General features: G+C 39.9%; 1 protein-coding gene across 3 annotated transcripts in view; it reads left to right on the forward strand.

Moving 5' to 3' along the window:
* The first annotated feature begins 378 nt into the window (after positions 1-378).
* The window catches only part of PRLR (prolactin receptor), a 166101-nt gene continuing 144289 nt past the window's right edge, over positions 379-22190 (forward strand). For 2 of the 3 annotated variants that reach the window (XM_053592276.1, XM_053592249.1), the window contains exons 1-2: positions 379-723; positions 7943-8010. The gene's annotated coding sequence lies outside the window, so the exon portion shown is untranslated. Of the gene's footprint in view, positions 724-1283; positions 1366-7942; positions 8011-22190 lie in introns of those variants that run through there. The other variant, XM_053592257.1, reaches the window with a different exon arrangement.

Below are 22190 nucleotides of genomic sequence, written 5' to 3' on the forward strand. Positions count from 1 at the left end.
GTCACTATTTTCTTTTGCCCCTTTCTCTCTGACTCCTCCCCCCTCTCAGAGAAGGTGAGATTCAAAACCCGGCAGCCCCCTTGCACACCGTCACTGCTGCTGTTGCACGTCACTGGGAAATAAGGACGGAAATTTGACACCAAGACACTGAACACCGTGGCTGCCTAGAGAAATAGCGTCTTTGAGGTCATTCGACTTAAGACGTTTTCATCACTGTTTTGTCCATTTTCTGTACAGTCTCCGTGGGAGATGTGTGGCCCCGCTTATGCACAGCTGATCCGGGGGGAACCCGTTCGTTCTCTCCATCTCTGATTCCGGCTCCCACGACTACCTCCGTTACCCCGTAAAACTGGCAGGCACTGGACATTTTGCATACTGAAGAAAATCACTGTTTTGCCTCCAGCAAGGAACATAAATGTTGCAACACTGACTCCTCCTCTCATGGAGAAAGAGTGAACAAGTGCACCGGGTTGAGCTGCTTCTCAAAGAGCCGCCGGACAGGGGACCGGAGCGGAGGCTGAAATCCCCGGGCGCCGGTCCTCTGTACGCTGGTCCCTGGGCTGGACCCCCGCCCCCTTCCCTTTTCGGTCTCACTCTCCTTCCTTCGCGTATCTCTGGATTTTACTGGCTCTTGATGAAACAGCTTTACACACGATGGGTCTCCACGTCCTCGTGCAGGAAGTGCTCACGGACTGATATGGCAGACTTTGCTTCCCGGCCAAAGTGAGTACCCCGGCGGGAGGACCGGCGCGCCCCGGGCTGCGGGTTCGAGGCCGGCGTGCGGGAGCCCGTGGCCCGCGGGAAAGCCCGGGTTCCGACCGCGGCCAGCCGCGAGGTCCCTTCTCAGAGGCACTCAAAATACTCTAAGGTAGCTGACCAATCCCCCACCCCACCCCAGGTTTCTCAAACTGCACTGGGCAGGCATTAGTCTTTTAAAAAGGCATCTTCTCATGCATCCTTGCCAATGAGCATCGGTGTGATTGCGGGATTCTTAGAATGTAACTGATTTTCATCAAAAGAGAAAAATAGCAGAGAGGAGGAAGGGGACGGATGGCGCGATGACAGCTCGAAGGAGCGTCTCCCACCAGAGACAGCCACCGCGGCAGCCTTGCGGGCGTCCGCTGGGGAAAGTTTCGGGTTACGTATGTTGACCCGAAAGGTGCGGCTCCCCTTAAAAGGCAGCCCCAGTAGTGGCAGGTAAGCAGCCTCCCGGCTGTCATCTGGACTTGGACCCAGAGGCAGGTTGGCCTAAACAGAGGAACCCGAGCCAGAGAGGAAGCTGGAAGGAGAAGGCGGACGTGGAGAGGAGACTGGAGGAGCCAGCCCCGGGGGCGGGCAGAGGAGCGGGAAGTCGGGCAAACTCAGGTAACCCGAGAGCCCAGTGCGGTGAAGGGGGAAGCGGAGCTGGGGTTCTGGCTCCTAGAGTAGGAAAATATCCTTTTAGTGACCTCTACTTGTATCCTGCGGAAGAGCCCACGTTGCACTAATAACAAGCAACTTGGAGATTTTTATGACTGGTCTTGAAAATGGTTGCAAAACATTAATCCGGAGAGATTACTTTGTCTTCATTCATCAAGTTGCCTGGCAGAGATTTCCCACCTGAGTCTCATGCTTCTTGGCTCAGTCCTGGCCCTTGGCTGTGCAACTTCGGGCAAGACATGCACCCTCTCTGGGCCTCAGTTTTCTCTGCAAAATGTAGGGAAATTGATTAATCCACAGGGCGGCCATGAAGTTCATGTGCTTTATGGCCACACTGTATATAAATATTTAATGGTATAGAAGTGCTGGATAGTGCAAGAAAGAAGCAAATAAGCATCTTAATTTCATTAGCTCTTAAAAATTGGGGTGATAGGTTCTTCAAAGAATTAGCTACAAGTCCTCTCCCCTGGCAGGAAATGCTCTTATGGAATCAAATTTTACATTGAATCCCTGAGGGTTCATAAATTCTCCCGGAAACCATGCCTGAACCCCAGGTGAAAATCTCTTGTGTTTGAGGAACTCAGGCTGGCAGCTGGATTACTGTGGAGTAATCTGCAGCCCTCTGAGGGGTCTAGAGTCAGCCATGCTCTGAAACAGACAGCCCTCCTGTCATGGGTGAGCCCTCAAGACTGTCTTTCAATGGTTTCCCCAGTCTCTGCCTCCTGGGGACCCCTTCTTACAATTCTTTCAATGATTTTCCTAAGGTGATGGTCCTTAACCCTAGAGTTTTCAGTTCTACAAACAGCCCTTGAAAAGCCACCTAAACAGAGTCACTGTCTGAATCAGAGTGCTCCTCAGGTCACCTAGCTGGATATCAGACAGCGGGGCCAAGGCTTTGTTTCGAAATGCAGCACTATTTGCTCCCCAGGGCACGTATGACTGGGCAATGGTATTCTTTTGGCTCCCCGTGCTTTGCCTTTGAGGGAGTAGGGACTCATACCTGTCTATCCCTGGGTCTTCCACTGACAGTGCCAGAAGCAAGGTATAGCAGAAAACACACGGAGCTCTGGAATCTAGCGCGCTGAAGTCTTGGCTTCCACACCTAGGCAAGTCAGTGAACTTCTTAGAGCTTTACTGTTTCTACCTGCAAAATGGGAAACAATCCTGCTCTTTTTGCACAGATTATTGGGAGAATGGAAATGCTCTTTGTATTGTGTCTGGCCCATAGTCAATGATAAATTATTGATATTAATATTAATGTAAGGTTATAAGTAACTCTCATGCTTTTTAGAGCAGCTTACTTTCTCTCCCGTGGGGCTTACATTAGCAGAATGAGAAAAATCAAATCTGGTCTAGTTATTCTTATAGTGCAGTGGTGGATTCAGAATGGAAAGTCAAGTTTATGACTTTAACTGTGCTATGTCAAACGGAAAGTAAAATGTGTCCTTGGCATGGATACTCAACCCTTCTCTCAGTTCTCTTTTGACCCATAACTTTGAACACAAAACAGCTAGGTCTGTGCCCATACCTAGAAACAGCTGGTCTCTAGATAAGCCAGAAATTATCTCTGTGGAGAGAAGTATCTCCATTGTTATCTTTCATAGCTTGGCACAAATTTAGCCAACTCAGCTCTCTCTCCCTGGGGTCCTGGTCCCTCGGCTGCAAATGGTTAGATGAGATAGCAATGTAGGAAAGAAATGTTAAAACTTTACAAAGAAATTGAAAACCCACAAAACAGCCAAAGATCCATCAGTATATATTGCGGTGAGGCATTCTTGCATGCAAAGATGACAATATTGATACTGCTATTCATTGAGTCTTTGAGATACACTAAGCACTTTCACACATCCACGTTACACTGCAAAGTATGAGTTATCATTGAAGCTTTGCAGATAAGAAAACTGAGGTTTGTAGAATTTATATTACTTGTTCTGTCTGCATAGCTCGCAAAGGCAGAACAAGGATCCAAACCCAAGTCTGCCTGACTTTTGACACTGACTCTTTTTCCACTACCCAGGGCTGCCAGACTCCCTGGTAGAAGAAAGTTGCATCATGCTGGCTGGATTACATTCTTCTAAAGGGCAGGATTAACCATATCTGGTGTGTGATTTAAGTGGTGTGAACATATACTTTGTGGTGCATATTAAGAGGTAGCAACAACAAAATCACCTGTAGGAGAATAATTTTCCTGATTCTTCCCAAGCCCAGCTGTTAGATTCAAGACAGGAATGCCCAACTTCAGCAGATGAGGCTGCCACTGGCACCCTCCAAATATACTCTTTTGAGGTTATTAAGAGCTCTGAATTTTTCCCTCCCTACCATCAGGCCGCCCTTGCATTTACCTCCCTATGTGAAGCATAGATCATTCATTTGTTCAACACATCTTTGCTGTGATCTGTTTTGTGCTGGGCACTTGATCATATAGTGGGGAATAAGACAGTCAGGGCCCCAGCTCTTGTGGGGCTTCTATGCTAGAGAAAATAATAGATAACAGACAGGTGAACATAAATAAGATCATTTTGGACACTGATAAATGCCATGAAGAAAGTAAAGAAAGGCTGGGAGCTAGAGTGTGACAGGGTTCAGGGGCAACTTCAAATAGGGCAATCAGAGAAGACTTCTATAAGGTCACCCATGAACTTAAACATGCATTTAAAAAAAAAAAAGTAGCCAGTCCAGTGGGCCTAGAGGAAGGGTTGTCTTAGCAAAAGAAATCTCAAGGGTAAGATCTTGAATTGGAATAAATGAGACAGTAGAATCTCAAATCTAAAGACCAAAGAAACCAAGTACCCTGTAATTTTTATATTGATTATGTGTTAAAATGATAATACTTAGACTGGTTTAGATGAAATAAAATTTAAATCTAAAGAAACCAAGTTGGGTTTAATACAGGGGGAATTGTTTGAATGCCTATTATACTATTCTAGGCTGCGCTCATACCTATTTTATTTAATCTTCCCAACAATCTGATGAGTTAACTTATTTTTGTCTTGATTTTATAGTTGAAGAAACTGAGACTCATAGAGGTATTTAAATCCCTTATTCTACTTTGCTTCAAAGCCCACAACTTTTTGCTAGCACAGCATGTAGCTTTTGAGATAATCTTTTCTGAGAGATATAGAGCAAGTAGAAGGAAAATGTCGAAAGTATACTAGTTTGACAATGATTTCTGTGTGATTTGCAAATTTCAGGTAGTGTACCTAAAATCCACACTGACCAGTGGATAATAGTAGCCACTTGTGGTTATTGAGCGCTTGAAATGCAGCTAATCCAAATTGAGATACATTAAAAGTATAAAATACATCCTAAATTTTAAATACATAGTATTCCGCCCAAAGGTAAAAGTACCCCTTAATTTTTATATTGATTATGTGTTAAAATGATAATACTTAGACTGGTTTAGATGAAATTAAAAATTAAATTCACTTATTAATTAAAAATTAATTCCACTTATTTCCTTTTAATTTGTTTTAATGTGGCTTAATAGATATTTTAAAATCATACATATGACTCACATTACATTTCCATTGAACAGCACTGGTCTAGACTGACAAACTAACAAAGATATGATAGAAAAACCATAACTTTTTCCTATATTCTTGGCTCAGGTTTCATTTCAAGTCTGTACCCAAATTTATTTATTTCATAAAGCAAGAGAGAAGAGAGTTCTCTTTTCCTTCTCCCTGCTGGTAAGCAGGTAAAAAATTTGAAGCCCAGAACAGATGTTACTTTTGGACTTGATGAAACAGACTCAGGGGTTACGTTCATCAGCAAGATTGATCCCTCCACTCAGGTAAATCTCAAAAGGTCTCCAAACATCCTATAATCAAAGAGTCATTTAAAAATCTGGATTTCAAGTTTTTTCCTTTAAGTCACCTTCTAGTACAATGCCTTTGAAGTTCTCAGCAAGACTAAGGCATCATGTTTTAGTGCAAAGCTTATTAAATAAGTCATCTCATGCAGTAATAAATGTTTCTCCCTCTCTCTCCCCTTGCTTAAAACAGCTTGAACAAAAAGCAGTCCCAGTTTTCAGAAGGGCTACTCTAAGAGCACATCACAAAAGGCCACCTTTGGTTTCTTTTGTCCACTTGCTAAAGAGACCCTCAAATATGCCAATGAAATAAAGATATAATTTGTCCCTGCAGCCTCAAGTTTTCTGAAAGGAAGAGCGGTCAGATTCTGGTATTGTTAGAGGAACTCTCTGACCTGGGAGAGTGGAGACCTGGATTCTGTGCTTGTCTACTCAGCTGGTTATGTGTTACCCTCATCTTCACCCCCCTTATTTCCTGTAGTAAGTTTAGAGTTCCTGGGATAATGCCACATTTAATGCTAATGGGGAAATGTGCTATGAAAATCAGCCACAGTTATGATTGACAAGCTGAAGACAAATGTCTTCTGTAGACATTTGCCTCCTCAAAGGCAGAGTTTCCTTTATGTAGCCAGAGCGAAGCGCCATGTAACATTGTCTTAGAGACATACAAATAGCATTTGTTTATTTCCACTTGAAATCTAAATTTGGGGGAAATGGGAGTCAAGAAGCTGATGTGAGTGAATCTTGATGTATCTACAACAACAGCAACATACGTTTTTCAGTGTCTGGTAAGCCAGGAGGTCTGTGCTAGACTCCATAGGGAAAACAGAAAAATCATACTAGATTCTTGCTCCAGAGAAGTATATTTCTTAGTTGGGGGGATGAACAAAACCCTGAAACACCAGGAACAATGTAAAAGAACGTTCTGTAAGTATTACATGGATGATACAAACAATTAAAATTTACATTCCAGAGAGCAGCATTCTGGTAAACTCTAAGGTACTCTGGGAAAGACTAGGTAAAAATGGGCAGTGAGGGCTGGAAGGCTGGACTAAAGAAAATGGAGTGGACAGAGCTCTCCCAAGAAAGAAAAAATACACAGTGGCGTGGCACTGGACGTGTGCTTGGGGTGTTTGGTAATAAGAAAAAGAACAGTTGGCCTAATTTGGTGGCTCCAGAGCTGAGTTTTGTATCAGTAACACCTGGGAAGCTTTTAAAAACTAGTAATGCTCAGCCTTGCTCTGAAACTTCCATTTAAGCAATGAAGGATCACGGTATCAGTAGGATTTTTTGTTTGCTTTTTGTTTGTGTTGTAATTCCTTAGAATAGTCTAATGTGAACGCAGAGCTGAGAATCACTGAGCAAAAACCTAAATTTTTATGTCAGAATTATAGAAAATAAAATTCAAGGGATAATGTTCTAAAGGAGATTAAATGAACAATCAAGGAGTGTGATCTTTACTTTGTAGAACTTTTATACACACATACACTCATATGTCGTCCTTTAAATCCACAGGTAATTCCTGTGGTGATTCTTTCTCCTCGGACCATGTGGCTATAAGCCCCCCTTGGAACCAGATGCCCATTCCCGTCTTCTGTGGACTCTGGGGGTGCTCTGTAGACAGTCGTAGCCAATTAGTGTGGTGCAAATAGTATTTCCGCTGCTTGTATGCAGCAGGCTTGTGTAATCATTGCAGAAGGCCCTATTACATGTCCATTAGTGTAGCTATTTTATAACAATCTATAACCTTCCCGCACCTCTCCAATTTTACAAATTGGGAAATAGAGTTTAATTACTTGCCTTGAGCCATGAGGCTCGCTCGTGGTAGAGGTAAAATTAGAATTCTCAGCCACTGAATTACCCATTATCTTATTAGACTCCTAAAGTGAGTATGCTCATCTCTTGTAGGTGTTAGAATACTCTGTACCTAGCAGTGAATGAGTGTCACAGATCAGTAGTGAAGATGACTAGTCTACCTAAGCTGCCAACACTGAGATTACATGAATGTCGGCAACCCATAGACAGCCACAATAGTCCCATAAGCCCCACGCCTGCCACCTGGGAGTCCCCAGTGGAGTGAAGTTTGGTCACGCATCCTAACAGTACGTCCACTACTTACTCTGGGTAGTGAAGGCGCTGGTTGCTGTTCTGATTTCTCTTCTCTGATGCTCCTGTTCACTGAAAGGCTATCAACTTTTTGCTACAACCTTAAAAAGGAGAAGATAACTTAGTGCTTTTTCACAGCTACATTTTTAAAGAATCCATTATACATTGTTGGGAATTTCTGGGTTTATTGCAACAGGAATGGTGGTGATGGTGGGAGGTGTCCTTTTGAAGGATGATAGAAAGAAGCTCAGTCCTGGTATTAACAGCCTCTATGAAACAAGAAGATAGGTCAATTTGTGCCATCCCAAACTGATTGGTTTCTCTGTCTTCAAATACATTACTGATATAAGAACTATTTCCAAAAGCTTTAGCTATAGTAAAAAACAAACCTCTAAAACAGTGGTCCTCGACACTGATTGCATGTGAGAATCAGCTTGGGAGCTTTAAAACTACCCATAGACCCACAGAATCAAGATTCTGGGCAGGGACTTGGACATCCATATTTACAGTTCTCCAAGTGATTATAATGTACAGGCAGGGCCAAGAACTCCTCAGCCATGATCAAATGTTCATTACTTATTTATATGTCTTCTTTTGCCTTGTCAGATTCACCTGACCAAGAAACTATCTGAACTATATTTTTGCTGTGTGGGAATTCCTCATTCTCCTCTTTGGTAAGTGTGATCTTAAGTGTAATATTAAATTTCCTACTTCTGTAAGTAGATCACTTACTCAGAGTGGCCCTGAATAGTATCATGCCAAAAATTTCTCTGTGTGTAATTTGAAAATCAGGTTCTAAAAGCTGAATAATTGTGAGATGGAAAGATAAAGGTTAAGCTCCTCTGATACTTGTGTATTGGATTTCCCAATTGCACTGTTAATATTTAATTAACCAAGACTCACTCTCTTGTCTCAGTCATTTTAAAACTAATTAACACCATTCCTGTTCTTACTCTTATTAAAAATATAATTATAGCCGTAGTCTCCAGGGATTGTCATCGGGTAGACTTTACCACAGTAGATTGGCCAAGAACTAACTAGGCCATGTGACACCCTCCTAGACCCAAGAAATCATTTGTGTTGCAGAAGCTACTAGCATCAGATTTGGCTAAGGGAGTAATGACTTTGAGTTTGGAAAAAGCCAATTCAAAGTCACCCTAAATGTGGAGGAACCTAGTATACAGACAATGATTCTTGAATCAATAATCCAACATGCAGTAAGTCCGAGATGCCAATCATCAGAAGGTTGTATTAATACCAGAAAGAACCAGGTTTTTATATTAGATTTGATGGGGGAGGTTAGAGGATGGAAGATGCTGTCCCATTTTTATTTTTCTGGAATGCTGAGGTTGCAAGATTGGGAGAAAATAAGAAATTTTTTTAAAAGACTATAGGGATGAAGGATGGACAAAGAGCTGCTGTTAGTCAAGTATTGTGAAATCATAATTCTTTATCTGCTCAACTAATATTTACGGAGGTTCTACTGTGTTCCAAGGACCCGTTATAGGAGCTGAAGGTAGAGTGATGGGATTCTTGCTCTTGTGGAGTTTATATTCCATTGGGACCAAGTAAATATTAAAAAACAAGTAAATAAAATAAATTAGTGAGTGCTATGAAGAAATATAAAAAGAGGTAAAGGAGATACACTTTGATGAGAGCTACTTTCAACAGCTTGTAAGAGTTGCCCTCTCTAAGGCAACTCTTGAGCTAGCACATGAATGCCACAGAGAAATCCATGCAGAAATCTGGGAGAAAAAAATCACCACAGGCTGAGGGAATGGCAAGGGCAAAGGTCCTCAGATGGGAAAAGGTTTGACCTGTTCAGGGCATAGAAAGGACAGCAATGTGGCTGGACTTAGCAGGGAAGCCATGTGAGTCAGGGAGAGAAGGAGGAAGGGGAGCCGGGGGCTTGGGATGGAGTTAGGATTTTAAGTGCTTTCAAAAGGTCTTTAGGGGGTTTTCATCTGGGAAGGGCCATGTTTGACACACACAATGTTTTGGAGTTCTAGGCTTCTACATGGAGAATGGGTTGCAGACTGGGAGCAGAGTGACTGTGGGAGGCTGATCTGGGTACAAGCAAGACGGAGGGTGAATCACACTGACGTGACAGTAGTGGTGGGGAAGAGGGATTGGACTCAGGGTGGAATTCAGAGGTGCAGCCAGTATGGCTCTCGGGTTGGCAGAGGCAGGGAAAGTGCTAGCAAACCTAGTCCTTCCTGAGATCATTGCTCCTGCCCTATCCCAACCTGGACCTCTGGTTTTGAACCAAAACAGAATAATATCTAGTGCTATTTGGCAACATTAGGAATTTTAACTCTAACTTATTTAAGAAGGAAAAAAACTTTCCTTCCCAAGGAAAAATTTCTGTTTATTACTTTTTGCTTCCCAAGGAAAAATTTCTGTTTATTACTTTTTGCTTCCCAACCATAAAAATTTCATGCTGTCTCATAATACTGTTCTGATGGATTTTGTTGTTTTGATTACTGTGCTTTTCATAGGTGCTGGAAAGGTCACATTTGAGTTGCTAGTGTATTTCTTTTCTGGTTATTTTGACTCTTTGCCTATATTTACCAAAGCCTTCCTGCTGTCAGATATTCATATAGAGCTTTCTGCAGCTGGTCATTTTCCCCCTATAAATGCAGAACCATAATTGCAGGCATCTAATGAGCCTATTTGCAAGGTCTCATTTTTAAAATAATCATGTTTTAAATCATTCAATTGTCCTATCCACCCTTTATAATAATAAATGGATGGTCTCACTATTATCGCTTTATAATATTAGGAAACTGAGGCCCAAAAGAGATTAAGTCATTTGGCTGAAATCGTTCAGCTGGTAAGAGAAAAGCCAGCTTTTGAATTGAGTCTGGCTCCTGCAAAGCTCTGGGTTCTTAGCCACTATGTTGTGATAGTTTTCTACGAAATGGAAGCTGCCATCTTCAGAACTACTTGTTTCTCCTGCAAAACCCCCACAATACCACTAGGAGGCACTACATCTAGGCAGGGCTTCCAGGAGTGGGACTGATGGGGACTTAGTGTGATCCAGAGGCTGAATGGTCCAGTCTCTCTGCAGGGGGCCTTTATAATGAAACCACCTGCCATCTGCCAAGGTGGGAGGATATACTCCCACCTAGGGAGCTGGCTGGGCAAAGTTGCAAATATCAGAGACTCTTGAGGAAATGTCCCCTCTTTCTGCCCACTACTCACAGTCCCTGTGTTGTACCCACCCACCTGCTGCTTCTCAAAGAGTTGAAGAAACCAAAGTTACTCAGGAAATTCTACTTGTTGCTTTCAGCCATCTGAGGCTGGCCTTCAGAAACAAACAAAAAGTTATTAATTTTTTTGTTATGCATTATTTGCCTTAAAAATATTGACATCATCTTGCCAGAGTTTTATTAGTAGATGTGAAATAAGCCTGGGGACACAATAGTTCTCTGTCTCCTCCACTTTCCACTATCTGCTTCTAGAAAATTCTTCTCTCAAGTTACTTGGTTTTCCAATAATCACCATGAAAGTAAGAGACCTCCTTCCTTCCCTAATGATAGGATTATCATAACAATAATGGATTTAAAATAATTGAGGTTTATACAAAGAAATGCATTAAGATTTTTTTTAATTTATGTAATGAATTCTTCAGCAGTGAGCAGTGCTGTAAGGCAGTAATTGTGATGATTTGTTTTCTAAGCTATAGGCTTAAACTTGTGTATTTTAATTAAAATAGAAAGCAATGTATTTTTGCTCCAATGCCATAGGGTAATTTTCAACAGAGATAAACACGCACTCACTAGAAGTGTTGGATTTATCTAATCAAATCATCAATCTGTTCAGTCAACTGTTTGAATTTCAATAAAGATATTTTTTGAAAATATACATGTCAGCTATTTCTCATGGTTATGTTAGCTTCTAAATTCAAAAATGCAAAGACAAAAATAAACTATAGATATGGTTGCATTAAACTACACTCTTAATTTGGTTTGGAAGATTACAGTGGCAACATCAATTAATGCCCAAAAGTTATTTCAAGTCTTTGAATGTTCTCTAAATAGCTCATAATCCTATAAACTCAATTTAAAAAAAAATTTTTAAACCAGTAATGTAGATTCTTTCTTTCTTGGAATATTTTTTTGTTAAGTATTTAGTGGAAACTGAGGATGACTATGTAGGTATGTCCTAAACTAAGACCAAGTCCTACAAAGATCAGAGCAATGTAATGGCAGTTATGTGATCACAGGGACTACTTCATTGTCTCATTAAGAATTTGACTTGATGAGTTTTATTTTTATTTTTAGCAGGTTTTCTGATTTTACTTTGCATAGGACATTATTGAAACCATAATACTGTTCATATCTGTTACTTTTAAATTTTTATTTCTTTTTGTATATTAAAATTCAGAGGTACAAAAGAGTATTCATAAAAAATAATATGTCTCCCTGTACTTCAGCCTTTATGGAAATACACCATGCATGTGAATATGGGCCAGATATCCTTCTTAAATCTTAAATTTAATCTTAAATTCTAAGATGCTAAGATTCCATGAAGGCATAGACTACAGACCATTGCTAGACCCCCAGTGGTACTAGAACTGACTCTATATTGGTCCTGGAGCTTCCTTTCTAAACTTGAGTACATTATTCAGTGTGGCTACTTGAAAATGAATGGCAGAATGATTTATCTACCAGGTGTAGAAGAAAAGATGAAAGTACATGCAATGCCCATATCTGGATATTGGTGAACATGCGATGACTTGTGATTTTACACATAATCCAGGCAGATTGTTAAGTAGCAGGGTAAGAGCCCTGGGATCTATGCCTACTTGGGTTCAGTCTTCAGCAAAGGCCTGACAGTGTTGGAGCTCACCCAGTCCCCAAAGCTGGCAGGCATACCCACTTTCGTGAGACTGGAGATGTAAGCTCCTCTCTGCATCAGACTCAGATCATCACAGGTCTTAGAAGTCTCTCAGCAGAACAGGAGCAGAAGGATGAGTGGAATTGAAAGTCAGTCAACGGAGCTCACTACTTGTTAAGACTTGAGAGGAGGAGGAGGGATGCAAAACCTGTGGCCTGAAGGAGAATTTTAAAATCTGCTCATTTCAACCATGGTTTTACCTCATAACTTTCATTTATCACCTGTGTCATACAAACATATACTTCTTGGTCAAGACCACTACATTGGGACCATGACTGCTTCTCCTTTGGATATCCTGCTCCAGAGCCTGAAAATGTCCTTTGAATTATGATATTCAGTAAGTGGGTTAAACTTGTCGGAAATTAATATTTTAAATCATTATAGGTTACAGATGGGTAGAAATTGAATCCTTGTTAGCCCATCTAAGTTCAAACTAAATCCATGGTTTAGGCCATGGTGCATGTAGCCTAAAGAAATGGAAGTTTGCTAATTACCTGGATAGGTCTGGACTTCAAGATTGTAAAGGAGCAGTGTTTTTTTTTGTTTTTGTTTTTGTTTTTGTTTTTGTTTTTGTTTTGATCTATGACACGGGTCATCCCTGGTTACTGCACACTAAGGACCAGTTGGATGTGTGTCTCTTCTAGGGAATCACACCGACTAGTATGTGAAGCTTAAGGATTAAGTTCACCTGCTAACTTCGCTTCTCCACTCTCATCCTACTTTGTCCCAAAAAGAATTTCTTTGCCTCCACTTACTGCACTAAAATCCCCCCAGTGAGCCCCCACCTCCTTTTTCCATCTTCCTCCCACTTTATTATCTGTTTTCCTCTATCAAACATCTTTCTCCTCTGAACGGAATGTTCCTAAGAATGTGCCAAAGAATACCATAAACGATTCAGGCCACTATAGTTCAAGAAATGAACATTCCTATCATTTGCATTTTAATACCAGTGCTTCAACCTAATGTTACTACTGCTAAAAACATCACTAGCGACTGGATGGGGGTAACATTTTGAGAGCCCCATGGAAAACTCCTGCCGCACTTTGATACTACGATTCCAAGAAGCCTGTTGATATAGAGCAAAGTGCAAGAAGCCTTCAATGCCAAGGTCTTTACTTCTGTCATCAAATGCCAATAGATCAGGCTGTCCCAAGGACCCAAAACTTGCCCTCAGGGTGAGAGTTTTCTGTACATCTTGCAAATAAGAGCATTCACTAGAATTAGACAGAAAACACAGAGCTCAGCTCTAATTTTTCAGGGGTGAAACTATGAAGCAGGTGCGTTTCTTCTCTCCACTTTACTTTTTCATCTGAACCATGAGGATACTAAAACATGTATTCTAGAGTTGCTGGGAGAAAAAGACAAGATGAGGTCTGTAACACACTTGGCATTAAGGACAATACTAACGACCCCATTCATGGGACTCATTAGTATAATACCACCTTTACCAAAGAGTTCTAGATTTAATGGAGAAAAACAATAAATGTACAGTCAGCAAGACAAAAATCCAAGGGTATGGACCGGGTGCTGAGTCTGAGCACATCATGAACTAATGAGCCTCGAAGGCCCTAAAAATCACTGGGCACTCAGTTGTATTTCTCTCCCTTCTTGCACTTCACTTAAAAACCAACACCATGCTTCTGGTTAGTAGTCCTTACAAAAGGATTTACCTTCTCTAAATACAAAGCAATATATTTCTTCTTTCTGCAGAGTTTTCTTCAAAGATGCTCCTCTGAGAAGTCGCATGACCCATGGAAGTTCAGAGCCTCAGATTCCTTGTTTGTAGCAGTGGAGGAGTTAATGCCTCCATTCCAGGACTATTTTGAGGGTGGGGTAAGAAGCTTTGCAAGTATAGTTGGGTCTCAGTGAGTTTGCCCCTTTCCCTTGGGGCCCCGCTGCATTCATACGGTTTGAGCCGTGTGTCACACATGAAGGAAAGTCACTGGAATGATGACAAATCATTTGTTGATTTCATGCATTGTACACTCAGCCACAAATGGCACGCTTTCAAGGCCATTGCTTTTGCCAAATGCATATCTGGAGAGCTAAGTTAGGAGCCTTTGGAAACCAGATCTGATAAGTATGCAGGAAAACGCCTCAGGAGAAATAAGGCTAGGAGATGAGCTGAATACACTTTCTCCATTTGATGCCAGCAGGCACACAAGAGCTGGTTGGGTAGTACAAATTTCCCAGAAATAAGGAGAGAGCGGAAGCACCTGTTCTTCCTCAAGCAAACAAAGGCAAATGGCAAAGCTCAGAAATATAGCAGTACCATTGGCAGAGGCACAACTGGGAAGGCAGAAAGCATGCTGGGAAAATCTGTCACTGATGGGAGCATAACTCCCTTCTGGAGGAGAAGGCCTGTCTCACGAGCCTCAGACTGGACAAAGGCCTTAAGGGCTAGGGCCTGGACTCTGCAGGGACTGCACCTCAGGCACTGGAGGATTAAAACCAACCTGACAAAGCCAGTCTGTTTCCATTTGTGACAGATGAGATGACATGGGCTCAGTGACCTACTAAACCACTGGAAGGCCAAGCCAATTTCAGAAGCAAAATGCCTGACTTCTTTTGGCCACATAGAGAGTCCTCAGGCTTAAGTAGCTGTGTGCCCCAAGCCTGAGGTGGCTGCACCAAAAGGAATAGTCATGCTTTGTTATTAGTCATTATTTAATTTTGGACATTCCATTTATTTCTAATTTTTTGAACATCATTGTGATTAGTGATATAAAAAGGAAATTTCTATTTGTGAACAAAGTATATAGTAAGTAAGCATCCAATGGCAATGATCTATAAGAAGCTAAAATAGGTATAAGAATAGCAGCACCATGAGCTCCAAATATGTTGTGTTGTGTAATTAAGGTGATAATCAATAAAGAACAGGGAATGATTTGAGATATAAGGCATAATCCAAATGTAATAACTTAGAAAGTCGTGGACTTTTAAAAAAACAGAAATCACGTATGACCGAGGGAAGTCCTCAGTTGAAGGATAAGCTATACTTGGAGATTCTTACCAGGTTATCATTACAACTGAGAATGTAAGATTTGGCAAATACAGTAAATGTTCAAATGTAAAACTTCTCCCCACAGTGATATTTTATGGAGACCTCATTTACAAAGCAGCCATTGATCGGGACCTTTTCACTTATATTTCCTTGAAAGCAATGGATTTTAGATAGGATGTGATTATTTTACAATGTGTTCGGTGGATCTGATGAGTCAAGCAACTAGAACATTGTTCAGTGGCAAAGCAGTAAGCTTTTCCAGAATCTTTCTTCTGTGTAAGTAGGTGGTTGCTATTGAGACTTCCTTTTTGTGGTTGGATTTGGCCAACAAATGGGAGTTGCATTCAGTGGGAGTGGGGAATGATATTGATAATGGTTGATGACAGTTGAAAATAAAATGCTTTAATGGATCTCATGCATGGACTTGGCTACCAAGCCAAAGGCCTGTACTTGAAGAGTTTAATCATGATGTCTCAAAATTTGGATCTTAACCATTAACAATTAACCCCCCTCCTCCCACTCAGTTCTGACAGAAAATTTAAATTCTCTAGGGGATTCAATGTTTTAGAAAACATGATAGGATTCTAACAGTGTCAACCCCCAAATGGCAACTCCCTTTCTTCTAATTGACATCAATTTGTGAAGTATGAATTAGATACAATTATGAACTGGCTTCTCCCTTCCCCATCTTTTACAAGGTCTCTGTGTTTTGAGCACTGCTATTAGAAGAGAGACCCAGGGATTTGTCCTTCTTACAGAATATGTGTTTTGTTATGAAAAGTGAGAACACCTAATACCAAAACAAGGAAAAGACCCAAACAAAAAGGAGAATTTCAGACCAATCTCACTCACGAATATAGATGCAAAAATTCTCAACAAAATCCTAGCCAATAGATTACAGCTTATCATCAAAAAAGTCATTCATCATGATCAAGTAGGCTTCATCCCAGGCATGCAAGGCTGGTTTAACATACGCAAGTCCATAAACGTTATCCACCATATTAACAGAGGCAAAAATAAAGATCACATGATCCTCTCAATAGATGCAGAAAAAGCATTTGATAAAATCCAGCATCCTTTTCTAATTAGAACACTGAAGAGTATAGGCATAGGTGGCACATTTCTAAAACTGATTGAAGCTATCTATGACAAACCCACAGGCAATATTTTACTGAATGGAGTAAAACTGAAAGCTTTTCCTCTTACAACTGGAACCAGACAAGGTTGTCCTCTGTCACCTTTACTATTCAACACAGTGCTGGAAGTTCTAGCCAATACAATTAGGCAAGACAAGGAAATAAAGGGAATCCAAATGGGAGCAGAGGAGGTCAAACTCTCCCTCTTTGCTGACAACATGATCTTATACTTAGAGAACCCCAAAGACTCAACCACAAGACTCCTAGAAGTCATCAAAAAATACAGTAATGTCTCAGGATATAAAATCAATGTCCACAAGTCAGTAGCCTTTGTATACACCAATAACAGTCAAGATGAGAAGCTAATTAAGGACACAACTCCCTTCACCATAGTCTCAAAGAAAATGAAATACCTAGGAATATACCTAACGAAGGAGGTGAAGGACCTCTATAAAGAAAACTATGAAATCCTCAGAAAGGAAATAGCAGAGGATATTAACAAATGGAAGAACATACCACGCTCATGGATGGGAAGAATCAACATTGTTAAAATGTCTATACTTCCCAAAGCAATCTACCTATTCAATGCCATTCCTGTCAAAATACCAACATCATACTTTCAAGATTTGGAGAAAATAATTCTGCGTTTTGTATGGAACCAGAAAAAACCCCGTATAGCTAAGGCAGTTCTTAGTAATAAAAATAAAGCTGGGGGCATCAGCATACCAGATTTTAGTCTGTACTTCAAAGCCATAGTGCTGAAGACAGCATGGTACTGGCACAAAAACAGAGACATAGACACTTGGAATCGAATTGAAAACCAAGAAATGAAACTAACATCTTACAACCACCTCATCTTCAATAAACAAAACAAGAACATACCTTGGGGGAAAGACTCCCTATTCAATAAATAGTGTTGGGAGAACTGGATGTCTACATGTAAAAGACTGAAACTGGACCCACACCTTTCCCCACTCCCAAAAATTGATTCCAAATAGATAAAGGACTTAAATTTAAGGCATGAAACAATAAAAATCCTCAAAGAAAGCATAGGAAAAACACTGGAAGATATTGGCCTGGGGAAAGACTTCATGAAGAAGACTGCCATGGCAATTGCAATAACAACCAAAGTAAACAAATGGGACTTCATTAAACTGAAAAGCTTCTGTACAGCTAAGGAGACAATAACCAAAACAAAGAGACAACCTGCACAATGGGAAAGGATATTTGCATATTTTCAATCAGACAAAAGGTTGATAACCAGGATCTATAGAGAACTCAAATTAATCCACATGAAAAAAGCCAACAATCCCATACATCAATGGGCAAGAGACATGAATAGAACCTTCTCTAAAGATGACAGACGAATGGCTAACAAACACATGAAAAAATGTTCATCATCTCTATATATTAGAGAAATGCAAATCAAAACAACCCTGAGATATCATCTAACCCCAGTGAGAATGGCCCACATCACAAAATCTCAAAACAGCAGATGCTGGCGTGGATGTGGAGAGAAGGGAACACTTTTACACTGCTGGTGGGACTGCAAACTAGTACAACCTTTCTGGAAGGAAGTATGGAGAAACCTCAAAGCACTCAACCTAGACCTCCCATTGATCCTGCAATCCCATTACTGGGCATCTACCCAGAAGGAAAAAAATCCTTTTATCATAAGGACATTTGTACTAGACTGTTTATTGCAGCTCAATTTACAATCACCAAAATGTGGAAACAGCCTAAATGCCCACCAACCCAGGAATGGATTAACAAACTGTGGTATATGTACACCATAGAATACTATTCAGCTATTAAAAAAAATGGAGACTTTACATCCTTCGTATTAACCTGGATGGAAGTGGAAGACATTATTCTTAGTAAAGCATCACAAGAATGGAGAAGCATGAATCCTATGTACTCAATTTTGATATGAGGACAATTAATGACAATTAAGGTTATGCGGGGGGGTAGGAAAAGCAGAAAGAGGGACGGAGGGAGGGGGGTGGGGCCTTGGTGTGTGTCACACTTTGTGAGGGCAAGACATGATTGCAAGAGGGACTTTACCTAACAATTGCAATCAATGTAACCTAGCTTATTGTACCCTCAATGAATCCCCAACAATAAAAAAAAAAAAAGAAAAGTGAGAACAAAAAAAATCCAAGCAAAGGAATATTTTTCTAAACTGCTCTCTTATATAACTTATATATCACTTGGGCGATACAGTTGTTGTGATTACCAAAGTCATGTCATAATACACATATACAAGGAAAAGTTGATTTCATACTAGGGGACTTCACTGGGGAAACAAAAGAAAGTCACCATTTCTGAAGACTATGATTTTGGCTTCTTTGTGGGTATAAAGTATTGCTCATCAATTCGGTGTGCAAGAAAGTGCAGTTTTTTGATCTAAAAAGTCAGAAATTCTTGATCTTAATTCCAACTAACATTATAACATCACTTTGTACTTCTGGATTTTGTTTCCTAACAATTCCATGATTCTTAGCATATGGGGAGCCCAGAACTGAAGACTTTGATAAGAACTAAATGTAGTCAAAAAACCTGCTTATTCACCAGCTTTCTAAAATTCAGCAAGCATCTTTAACTTGATCATCAAACCTCCAAAGATATGATGACCAGATGACTGGTTAACGTATATTTTTTCAGACTCTTTCTGTAATATAAGATATTGCTGCCCTGGCCCAATTCTATACCTACCAAGGAGGATTATCTATAAGAACTTGAATTCATCTTAGTTAACAGGGACCTCAAATAGTAAGGGTTTTCCTAATATGCTCTAGAGTCAGCAAATTTTTCTCTAAAGAGCCAGATAGTAAATATTTTTAGGCTTTGTAGGCCTCTGTCACACTTAATTCACACTTACTCAATTCTGCCCTTGTCACACAAAAGCAGCTATAGTCAATGTATAAATGAATTAGTGTGTCTGTGTTTCAATAAAACTTTATTGGAAACAGTCAGGAGGCCAGATTTGGCCCATGGTCTGTTCTAGACTTTCTCAGTGCCAATATTCATCTGCTGCCTTAACACAAATTAATTTATCCCCAATTTTATTTAACCTATTAATATTTTAGTCAATATTACATTAATATTTTATGGATCTGTCATCATATACATGAATTTATCTGGACATTAGTTTATTCTGTTAATATTTAGCCAATATTAGCACTATACCATGACTCTGTTGTCAAGGCATATATAAATTTTTAAAAACCTTTGTTTATTCTGTCGTATTTGTAGTCAATAACAAACACACCTTGAGGTAGCAAGATCTTAATTATCTATTGGAGAATATAGCAGATTCTCTACCCCTTTCTTAACTCTGTCTGATGCAAGAGGTTTTACATAATTATAGTATTGAGAAATAAGACTATTTTTCCTATCCCCATTTGTCTTGTATTAACCATATCCTGGCATAGCTTTTATCTTTGCAGACAGAATAGTTGAGACCTTCATGATTTGTCCTTGAACAAGCCCTACTCCCTCATCTCCTTGATCATTTTATGCTGCCACCACTGGGTCTCTTCAGGCTCTGTGAACCCTTCAAGTGTAGAGACCAGATTGGAAGGCAGTGTTCTATGTTGGTCACATCATCTCTTCCCAATGAGGCCCAATTATACCTTTTGACTATGGCAAGCAATTAACAAAGTTGAAAATGTGAAAGTGGCAAAGAAATTGAGAAAGTCCAGAGGATTTGGGGGAAAGCAAAATGAACTGCATGAAAAGAAAATAGTGACTCTTGCAAAATGTTCTAAGCTGGCATAATTCCTTTAACCTTAGATGTGACCACAATTAAGCTTTCTGTAGTGTTGAAAAGAGAATAAAACAAGCATCTTGCTTTGCCTAAAAATGATTCTGCAGGAAGATCTATAGCTAGAGTTTGTCTCTGATGAATACTAACCATGAAAACCACATACTTCCTGTGGGATGAGAAAGTCTTGGATACAATTTAGCATAATGGACTAAATAACTCTGGATTGAGCTTTGCTGCCCAGATAGAAACTATATTTCTAATCTGGGAAGATCTATTCTTACATTGAATTTTCTCCTCTACCCTCCTGACCCCGTGAGAAAAGTTAACCTGAATTTACTGAGATCAGTTATAGAAGGAACTGTGCAAAAGTTTGAATTAAATTTTTCATAATCATCATTAGGAGAGATCCTAAAAATTTCATAAAACCAGTATCTCTCAAACCTTAAGATATCATGCTGGGTACTAGAGAAATAATAGTGAGCTGAGTGGTCTCTGCCCACACAGAGAGACTTACAACGTAGTTTGGGAGCAGGTGTCTATCAAATTCAAGTACATTTATAAGTATGGTAAAGACAACAAAGGAGAAATATGTTGTTCTGTAAAAGAGCAACTCTGAAAAAGTGATGATTTATTTAATATCAAAATGGGAAGGAAGAAATTTCTCAGTGAAAGAACCAGCACATGCAAAGGCACTGAGGCAGGAGGGAGTGTGCCAACATGGGGGAGTGGAAGACACACTGGACGGTTGAGTCAAGTTGAACAAAACAAGAGAAGCAGCCCGGGAATGAGAGACCTGGCCACAAAGGAACTCAAGAAGCAAAAAGAAGATTTGGGGGTGTTTGAAGTAAAGAAATAGCTTGATCTAATTGTTATTTTTTAAAACAACCAGTCAGGCTACTCTTTGGAGGATATTGTGGGAAAAAAAGAGCAGATGCCTGTAAACTTACACAGAGTTACAGCAGCTGGTAAGAAAGATAGGCAATGCCAGTAACTTACCTAGTACGCTTTTCTACTTACAGACTAAGAGGTGGCCCAAGCCTGTACCATCTCACAGTTCACATACTTTCCTTCAGGAACATGTAGAAAAAAGGGTTGTAGGATACAGCTTCATTGACACCCCCAGTGAGTTTTAATATTGTGGGATCTCTGGCACATACTTCAGGGGATTACTTTGTTTAGGAACTCAGTAGACGTGACTTTCTTAACACCTGTTTGGTATTTCGTCTCCATGAATTATTTTCAGCAAGAACCCAGCTCGTTGGTTTATCCTCCAGGAATGTTCAATTCTGAACAGAGGGTCTTAAGTACTTTTTGGACTTTGAAGTTTTTGTTTTTTCACCACCTGTTCACTCATTTTGCCCCAGAAAAAGAATCTTTAGTCTTCTCTTAGATCAGTGAAAACTGAGAAATTTTTATTTTATTTTATTTGGTATTTTTAATGGGAGGGAGGAAAATCATTTTGCATAAGAATGCAAATAGCAGCTATTCAGCTTATTATGAAGTTGGTTCCTGATGTTGACAAAAGGTTAGAAAAACAGATTCTTGTATAGGCTTAAAATTGTTATAACTTTTTCTGACATTTTAAAATGGAATAAAGGAAATTAATATCACTCATGATCTCATGGCCCAGAAAATTTTTTAAAAAACAATGGTTTTATATAGTAAAATTTTTTAATCTCTCGTGTTTAAAAAAATCAGGAATATGTACTATATACAGATTTTTCAAACTCTCTTTCTTAAACTTAATGTTGCATGATGGTAAATACCAAATGTGTATATAAGTACACTTTAAATAAATAATTTTTAAATTATTTAAACAAGTTAAGAAATGTTCATGGCTTGAAGTTTATCTCTCTCTTTCTTTGTGGTTGCTCTTTAGCTGTTGATTCAGCAAATACTTATTGAGGGCTGTGTGTTAGGTACTAAGCAAGACACTAGGAATAAAAACTAACAAGGTAGAGATGGTTTGGCCTGCTCTTTCCCTTTAGTAAGAAAGCCAAAAAATACCAGGCCATTATAAACTAGCATATTATATGCTACGCA

This window comes from Nycticebus coucang, chromosome 1, assembly GCF_027406575.1.
Source record: "Nycticebus coucang isolate mNycCou1 chromosome 1, mNycCou1.pri, whole genome shotgun sequence".
In the NCBI taxonomy this organism is placed as follows: domain Eukaryota; kingdom Metazoa; phylum Chordata; class Mammalia; order Primates; family Lorisidae; genus Nycticebus; species Nycticebus coucang.